Here is a 10007-nt window from a genome sequence, read left to right as displayed (position 1 = left end):
CATTGTAAGTTCCAAGTAATGTTCTCTAGCTTGATGGATCATTGCCTTGAGTCATAAGTTATAATTGGGGAAGATGAAGCACACCTGAGCTGAATTTTTCAGGGTAACCAGGGTCAGAGAGACCTTACTGATTCTTGAAGGACAGATTTCTCGGTAATGCAGCTTCTCTACTGCACAGAAAAATCTCATCTATTTGTTCTTAATGTCAGAGAGGAGCCATTATTGAAAATGAATATAATGAGCCTTTCCACTGACGCAAACTTCCATACAACATCCCAGCATATCTAATTTTTCACTAGCTCAAGAGTATGTGAAGTGTATGTAGAGTACACTTACCACAGTGAGACAGCTGAGGCACAATTCAATGGCTGGACAATTAGCAGCTGCTGTTGTGAGCTTCTGAGTAAACAGCTATTACAACTGTAATGTGGAATGTAAAATTTGACCAAATATAGAAGAGAACTGTATATATATAATGTCTGTTATAATGTTTATCCTTATGTAACCTCAGAAAGGAGTAATCCAAACTTTGTTTCAAGAGTTTGAAGATCAGGCAGATACATAGGTATAAATATCAGCCACCAAACTTTTGCCAATGAGACACTTCTTAGTAATAGCAGTTACTGTTTCCTGTTACAGCTATGAGAAAAAGCATCTTGTATTAAATATTTGAGTCCTGATGTCTTTATTTCAGCTGCTATGTGAGAAGTAAACATCTCTTAATTTAAGAATTTGGTGCAAAATCTGACTGTGAGTATTAAATGCAAAGTCGCTAGATGCAGTGAGGACAGTAGAAGATGGGTAACAGAGCTTTTGCTAGTGCCACTTTCCCAGTGAGTGATAAACCAGAGGCGAACTTGGCCAGTTTTTTCCCACTGGGTTCCTGCAGAACCCACTGCTGTCCCACAGACTCCTGGGCTTGCACTCCAGAGAGTGAAGGTAAACATCTACAGTAGCAGCATAATTTGTGGCATCCATGATAGCTCCAGCTCAATGTATTCAGTTTACGTATTTAGAGGAAGAGGTCCATCACATTCCTCCTCAGCAAGAGATGCCTGAGCAGTAGGCTTTGGCTAGTTGTCTCAGAAAAGGGAGGCTTCAGCTATGTCTGTTACAGAACTGACTCTACTGGTGGAGTGTTATAGGATAAAAATGCTACAAATAACATTGTTTATAAGTTAGAACTTAACTAGATGTAATAAACCCTCTGCTCAGAGGTGTCAATTTTATTGTAAGGGTTTTTTCAACTGGCTCCCAAGGCTCTGTGTCTTCATGTGTGGGTAGGTGTGAAGATTTCCAATGCAGAGGGGTTTGGATAAGCTGATCTTCCTTCCTTGGTTACTGGGAGTAAGATACCCCTAAAGGTGTATGTCTGCATCCAAGCTAATCATCTTTGGCTGTCCTTTTAGTCAGTGGAGGAGTGAAACAGTCCCTTAGAGGACAGGATTTGTATCTTCTTAAGAAAACATCTAAAAACAGGCTGGGTGAGTCATGCCCTAAAGGTGCCTGTCTTCCTCTGTTGACTGTGAAGGGAGCTGGGGGGTGACTAGGCCAAATACAAATATTTATGCTACAGATGTTTAAAACTGGATAAAACTGATCGTACCTCTTCTATTTTTAAAAATGAATATATATATATTTTAAAAATATAAATATACATATATACACTCCTAACATTTAAGTTCCAACACTGGATTATTTGTCTTCCAGATCAGCGCCATTTATTATTGCCGTTTTTCAGGAGTAACTGGCTCCATCCACAAAGGATCAAAGCTGTTGTGGGGCTTGGCACTGTGACAGCTCAAGGTTAGAGACTGGTTCCCAAAATGGTGCTGAGCACCAAATGAGATGCCTGTGCTTCCTTCCCATTGCACTCCCTGTGAACCAGAAGCCATTGAGCATTATTCATGTGTGGATGAAAGAGAAGAGCATGTCTGTATGAGACACAGCCAGCCACCAGCAAACCTGGACGAGATGATTTTAGTGCATTGTGCCCTGCTCATTACCTACTGGGGTTTGGAGTCCATTTGTTCCAGGACCTGCAACATGGTTTTTAGATTGCCTTTTTTTTTTTTTCTTTACTATCCCTCCATAGAGCTCCCTTATATCCTAAGTTAGGAGTCAAGTGTCTTCAGCCTCACACAAATGGGCTTACAAGGAAGACAGGAAATTACTGTAGAGAGTTATGCTAAAATTCCCAGGGGTTTTTTTTTTGGAAGTTCTTACTTCCATAAATTGCAGGGTAGTAGCACCTTACACACAGCATCATCCTGAGGTGATGAAAAATTTACCTAGGGCACATAAGGTATCTCAAGGGTCAGGGCCTGAGGGCACCAGCCACACTTACGGCCCAGACAGGCTTCCCATGGGCCTCCCCCACTCTGTCCATGGCTGAGGACCCCATTTCAGCACCCCAAGGCCAGGAGGCTCTGCCCTGCCTAATCATGGACCTTGTTGATTTGGATCCCTGCCCATGGTCTCATGTCCCTGCCTGGTCTTGGCACCAGGGAGGTGCACAGGGCTGGGGCTGCCCTGCTCTCTGGGTGTTGGGTGGGACAGACCTGGGCTGTCAGGCACTGCCTTACACCCTGGGGGTCCCCAGGGAGCCCCCGGGCCCAGTGGCACACTGACAGGAAGGTAAAGAAGTGTACATTTAGCTGGAAGTCATAAACGTGTCAACAAGTGCAAACTTCTAATATTTTCTTTATTGGGTATAAAACCCCGTTACCGGGGACTTTTTCCTGCTGCTGCTCTCTGCTGCTGAGATCTTGCTAAAATAATAAAAACAGTCTTCCTCTTTTATTAGATTCTTTTGCGAGCATAGTGTAAATAGCACAGCTGATAGGAGAGCCTTAGTTTTCCCATGGTGATATTGTGCTTTTCAGACAAATCAACTACAAAAGTTATCAGACATGAGTTATTGTGTGTAGCCGGGCACCAACTGGGAATTTCAGGCCCCTGATGAACAAGTAGGTCTTGTCAAATGCTGTATCGGAGTCTTCAGGCCATGGTCAATGTGACCCGTGTGTTAAAACCCACTCAGGGAGAAAATAAAGCTAATTATCTGCTGTTTCCTCAGCTCAATGGCTGTTTACTTGTATCTCAGGAAGGTTTTCTGACACTGCACTGCAGAGCAGCCAGTCCATAGTTTCAGATTACCAGGCCAGAGAGAGAGCTGCAATTAACAGCAGAGCAGAAATTAGAAGATCTGTTCCCGGAAATCAGTTCAGCTAGAGACAATTGAAACTCATAGCAGAATAAACCATAAGTGGTTGAAAACCCTTGATTTTCTTTTTTTCCTGATTTCCACAATTAATGTTTACAATGCACATGTAATCAGGGTGGTGCAGGTTATAATAAGCAGATGACATATGTACCATTGTCACACTCTCTCTCCAGAAATGAGTCACTGAATATACTGCCAGCCACGCTGGGGGCTGCAAGACTGAGGAAGGCCCTGACTGCATTGAAGCCCATCAATGCTTCCCCCAGGAGCTGCAGTGATTGCTGGCTGCCACCTCCTGCTGCCTTTCAGGGGAGCTCAAGGGATAGTTGTAATTTTGGACAAGGCAGGTTGGATCCCAACGCATCTGTATGACTACAGCTGAAGACTGTGGGTAAGAATACGGGGGGAAGTTTGGTGTTTCCATTCCCTGAGATTATTACTGCATGAGCTAAAATCAAACAGAAGCCCTGAAATGGTTGTTCTAAAATAACCCATTAAAGGTGAAGCATACTTACAGACAGAGTGACATGATTTCAAACCTGAACTTGTGCCGGGTAGTGCTAGATTGCATTACAGAAAAATGGTGGTCTTGGTTCACCAGGGCCATGCACCAGGAAAAATATCCGTGCAAAAAAAAATGTATCCAAGGACTGAAACAGAAGCAGGGACAAGGAACCATGACACACACTGGTCAGGCTGCCAGATTCAACAAGCGTGCATTAGATTTCAGGAGGCAAAAGTGAACTGGCCATTTAGTCCTCAAGTTTGGGGACTAAGGATTTTTTCTGCTTAATTTTAAGTTTTTATCTTTTGATAGTGACAGCTCTGGAGACATCTGTGTCCTTGTCACAGTTGCAGAATAGAAGAGAATGAAGCCACATTGCCAGTATTTGGTTGAAAACATCTTGATGACAAGAAACCCCTCTTTCTGTGTCCTGGTCCCTGTAATCATGACTTTGACATGAATTGAGCAATTGAAAACATAAAGTCTTCATTGAAGATTGGAAGGAAATAGCCCTGCAGGTATGACAGCTGCTACCACTGGGAACTGCATTAGGTATAACTTTCAAGTGCCTTGATTTAGGTCTCACATTTTCAAAGCTAAATTCGATGGTCAGTCCTTGGATTCACAAAAGTTCTGTGACTGCTGGTTACAAAGATTTGTACTGCATGTAATGACTTGCTGATTTCATATGCAGAGGTTTGAAACACAGAGATGAGTCTGTCAAGTAAGTACTTCTCTTATAAAACCATTTTGGGAGCTACTGTTATTAACAGCAATCATCCAAGAAATAAAAATGATTTAGCAAATAAATATCACTTTAGAGTTGGACTTTAGCAATGGGCTAATTTTCTGGGATTATTTCTGAACTTTTACTTCGTAAAGTAGTTGCGCTTAAGATTTTGTTGTATAAGATTGGAATGTTTTGCTAGCAGAACACTTTTAGTCCTGTGTCCCCAGAAGCAGCAGAGTGGGGTCACCATAACACTGCAGCTGTTTCTGTCCTCTGTTGAGCAGCCTGGTCATGTCTGTGCTGCTTAAATGAAAGAGGACCAGGTCATGGGTTTCAGGAAAGGGCACATGATTATCTGTCCTGTTGAATAATTTAGGATGGTTTTGGTCTGTGCTAGCTAGTCCTCCCCCAAAGAGCATTTGGGCCCAATTCAACCACTCATATCGGCCAAGGACTGTTTCTAGCAAGACAACTGTTTTTGTGGCAGGGAATTAGCTGGCTGGATGTGAACCAACCTATGAGTCTGAGACTATAAAATGAGACCTGTCCAGTTTTATTCACTGTTATAAGCACTGGGTTTTTTTTCTCTTTCCCAGGAATTCCTAGACTTGATTTACTTTATTCACATGACCATATCTGTTTTGAAAATCTCTGGCATGCACTAGGGACAGACAACAGTCCAAAGGGTCACTGATCAGGGTCAGAGAAACGTTCCAGTTTTTGAAGTATAAATGAAACTTGGAAGTAGTGTTTCAGTCATCTGGGATTTCTAAATGGGGCTGGAAAATTTTAAGAAACTAAGCTCTATTTTCAGTATCGGCCGAAACCTCAAACAGTATCTATTCCTTCAAGCTCTCTTAAGTTAAACCTACATAGTACAATACCTGATGGTATCAGATGATTTATGATAAACATCTCATATCCTTGTCTTAGTTCACTAGGGAATTTCTTAATAAATACATATGAAGTTCTGGGTTATTTTGTTAGCATCTGTCAATACATGGCTGTTTTTTCTGTGAAATTCCTCTGAGAGTTACTGTGTCAACATTTGTTGTGCAATGCTTTTATTTACTGTGTAACAGGGTGAGAACAGCAGTGGGTTTTCCTGTAAATGTGAAATTCTTCTTGGCTGACACAGTGTGCAGACCCCTGCCAAGAAAAAGCTGGGTAGAGGTTGCATTCCTTACTGGCTTGATTGGTATGCCTGGGTGTGTGTGCAGGTATGTGCACACATATGCAAAACCACACGTGTACTTGAGGGGCTAAAAATGCTTTAGCACTGGTCAACACCACCACATGGTCCCTTCACTGGTATAGCCATGGATGTTGCAGTCCCTGTTTGGGTTGCAGCTAGCTTGCATATGTGAGCATGCACAACAGACAGACTTCACCAAAGATTTAGTCATTCTTGTCACTGTAGGTACAAACTCAGTGTCAGGACTTTGGCTTACTTTTTAGCTTTATGATATATGTCCTCTCTTTCTAAATACTGAGAAACATCTTGAGTGTAGCAGCAAAACAGCATGAGCAATCAGTCCTTGCTAGACATAGTTGTGGCTGGCACTGCTGGCTCTGGCTCTGTTTGAGCCACCTCTTCTCAGCCTAAAAGCTGGCTGAAGTCTCAAAGCACTGCCCTGTGTGCAAGTTAATCTATCCTGAGCTCCCCAGGACTTATTAGCTCAGCCACTGCATTACCCTAGTGCAGCTACGCAGTACCCAGATCAGGGTATCTAGTGTCTAGACAGCTTAAAGAGCAGGGAGAGTAGATATGCATAGCCTAAGGTCATATTTGGGACTTAGGGGTATTCAGCTTTCTTGGAAAAGCATTTTATGGAGGAGCTTTCATAAAATCTGGTAGAGGAAACAATGTAGAGAGAAAAAAAGAACCTCCAAATATTCTGTAGATAATACCCCCAAATTTTCCCACTGAGAGTCACAATACTGCTTCCACTTGCTTCAGACAGTGTTCCAAGGATTAGAAGCAGTGTGACTGCATCTTGGTGGGAGCTTTACGCAGAAAGACAGTATTTGTGTGCTGGGAGCAATGGTATGTACTGAAACAAAGATGGCAATCCTGTTTTCAGGGAGATATCAGCATGTACATGTCCTGGGAGATGATCCAAATAAATTAATTCTCACTTGAGAAATGTCATCCTTGGTGTCTTTTTCTATTTGGAGAGGATGTGCAGAAGCCTTTGATGCTACATGTGCCTGGACTAATTGCACAAATAGAATGCTATAACCTCCCTTCTGCATGTGGCAGTACTTATATAGCTCTCCTCATCATAAGATTGGACCACCTGAGTAACAGTTCTCAAAATATAAGAACATTGCTTGTATTTGTTGGTTGCCTTTAGATCAATAAGCCATGTACAAGCAAGTTCAGTTATCATCATACATTGTGTAATCAGGAGGAGAATACTACAAACACTCTAAAAGCCTCAGTGTAACTGCTGTCAACAGTAAAATATAAAACCATGACTTTGTTTTACCAGAAGCTAGTGATCTAGTCTGGTTAAACTATCACTCTGCTCAAAAGCACTATTTGCAGCTGTTTGTCACTGCTCCCCTCTTGTTAAATTTTAGTTTGTATATTCACATTTAATACAGCTCTTAGAGGCTTGAATGTAATAAAAATCAATTTAGAGAAGTGTTAAAGTGAGTTGATAATTTTCTCTTGCTGGCTGTGGGGCAGGACTCCACCCACTGCCCCGTTGACCATGAAATGAAAACAGCTGCCTGAGGAAGACGTGCAGGAGAGCAGGACCTGGAGGCTGAGCCCCGAGCAGTTAACATGTCTTCTGAATTTGGCCAGAAGATCCAGGGTGCCAGCGCCATCCTTCTGCTTGTCAGAGACAACTCTTCTGTGTTTTGCAGTAGAGAGAGAAAGAAATCAATAGCAGTTTATATTCCTGTGCCTCCTGTCATATTCAGTAATGGCTCTGCTGTTACTTACGGTGGCAGCTCATCACAGTGAGCAATGAGGCAGAGCTACAGTGTGGTGGAAATGGAGCTGATCTGTAATAACGTTATGAATATGGTGATGCAATGGCTTTAGGTGGTGACAAGACCAGTGCAGGAAGTTATTGATTAAGCTTATATTGGGGCTGGAGAGAGAATGAACAAACAAGCAATGCAACAGCTCCCAGGTTGAAAGCAATTGGCAAAATCATCAGGTATAAAGATCTGTCCCCAAAGAAATTACAAGTGTATTTCATCAGGTTATGAACTGGCAAGCGAGGGAAAACCACAAGTTAAGCCCCGTGAGTGGAAGTGCACTTGACCAAAGCTGTCTAAAGAAGACATTAACAGAACAGGAGAGAAAAGGGACTTTTCACTGATGGGGAATAATATACCTTGTAAATGTTATTTACACTGGCTTTTTAATGTTTTCAAGTTATGTTTTTCTTCAAAACATTTTCATTTTAGTTAGTAATGTTTTGCTTTAGGCAGGGCACTAAACTGCTGATCTGCTGTCACCTGGGAGGTTCCTGCCTGGGGCTGCAGATCGGGGAGTGCTGTGGGAACCACAGCCTCTCACTCCATGTGTCTCTCACTCTGAAAGGTGGAGGATACCCATGGGTTCCAGGGGGCCATAAGAAGCACACCAGGGATATACAGTCTCCAGTGAAAAAGAGATTTGCAAATGATAGCTCCCAAGATTAGTGTTACCATTATCAGTCTAACAACAGTAGGTTGGTAGACATTACTTGCTCTCCTTCAGTTAGTCTTCAGGTATACATTGGTTCCAAATCTTTTCCATGCATGCAGGCTCCCATCTGGGAGGAAGTTGGGAAGCTTCTCCCATGTCAATGTACAGGAAGACAAAGTGTCTTGTCACTCTTCAGGTCTTAATTTGCTGCTTCCAGATTAGGAAAAGGTACATCAGAAAAGCTTTATTCTTTCCTAATTTTCTGCTAGCTAGTTGTCTGTTCTGCTGGGAAATATTCCATGTCTTATGATTAACCTGGGGTCACCACAGCTCCGTGCCAGTCCTGCTGTATCCTTCCCACCTTTGCTTTTGGGGCATCTCCTTCCTCCTTTTCCAGCTTGCCATTTTTCAGAAATGCCTGTCACAGGGCCATTTGAGCAGGAGTCTATCTACCTGTGTTGTCCCACAGGTATTTGAACCCATTGTCTACCTTTTAACAACACATAACTAAAGGTTAGATGTCCATTGATTCTTTAATATCTTTCATGAAGATAGGCAGCTGGAAGATTTCTCCTGTGTCTTCCTCAAGCAAAAGGATGCAGTGTAGACTTGTTCTTATTAATCAGAAAATCTATTAAAAAAAAAAATCCTAGAAAACCAGATCTTGACAGTGCTGCTGCTCAGGGAACCACTTTTTTGCAAGGAAGCAAGCAAGGCTGAATTTCACTTCACATGCTGGTACTGTTTATCAAATAGTGTTAACTAGGATAAATTTTTTCAGTGTTACTGTTTTATAAAGGTCCCTCTACTCTGACCTTGTACCTGCTGCTCTGTGTCAGGCAAGCTTTTTTACTGAACAGTTTGTGATGATATCTTCCAAGTCACTGGCCTCAGATCATCCTATGAGTCTGGGTCATCAGTATGGATAACAGTTTTATCTTACCTTGATCTGAGTTAAACTTATTTTGCCACAGCATTGATCAATTTCCTAGTTGGTTTCTGCCTCTCCGCAGCTTCTTACAGAGTAATACTTCTTTTAGTTGCATGTCATTTGCAAAAATTTACCAGTTTACTGTGAGTTTTCTCCTTCATTCTTTCTCCTCTTTTCACACAATATATGAAATTGTTGGTCTCTCTACACATCCCTCGAAGGATCTTGTCTCATTGATAATGGGACAGATATTTATGATACTGCATGAACATTAACATTAAGATTCTCCCTCTTGGGACATGTATGCATTGCAGGTCTCATTGTATCTGGCATCATAGACTGAGAAATATGAAAGTAAGACAGAGCGATGCTCCCAGTAGTTTAAAAGAGCTCAGTTCCCATAAAAGCACGTTGTCTGCCACTGAAGTGTTCTGCAGCTCTCTATTTCTGCATTTCACAGTTCAGCTGTCCAAAGCTTGGGTCATCTAATATCAAACTCCTCCCAAGTATCCTGACACATGGTGACGGGGCAAATGCTCACCCAAAAGAAGCATATGGACATTTAGGTCAGGTAAAACAAAGGAGTTTACCACTCTCTACCAGGTAATTTTGTTAAGCTGACTGACTTCATGGAACCATGGTCTCCTCTTTGTTCTTCTCATCTGACACTAATTCATCTGACTTTTCTTTCTAACCAAGAAAAAATGTCCTGCAGTTCCTTGTTAGGTTTACCGCAGTATGATGAAGAGGTGGACCACAGTGACTGGGGAAGCTTCTGTACTGAAAGGGCCAAAGTGTGGCCAGCAGATGTGTCCACCATAGGGATGAAAGAACGATTGGACAGATTGTCGTCCCAACCACTGGTCCTACATGAACCTGGTTTTCCTTCATTAAGTAGCCATATTGCTTTCCTTACTTCTTCCTCCCTCCCAAGCAGCATTAGACAGTCAGCTGGTTGTTTAA

This window comes from Strix aluco, chromosome Z, assembly GCF_031877795.1.
Source record: "Strix aluco isolate bStrAlu1 chromosome Z, bStrAlu1.hap1, whole genome shotgun sequence".
Classification (NCBI taxonomy): Eukaryota; Metazoa; Chordata; class Aves; order Strigiformes; family Strigidae; genus Strix; species Strix aluco.
Note: the sequence above shows the minus strand (reverse complement) of the source record.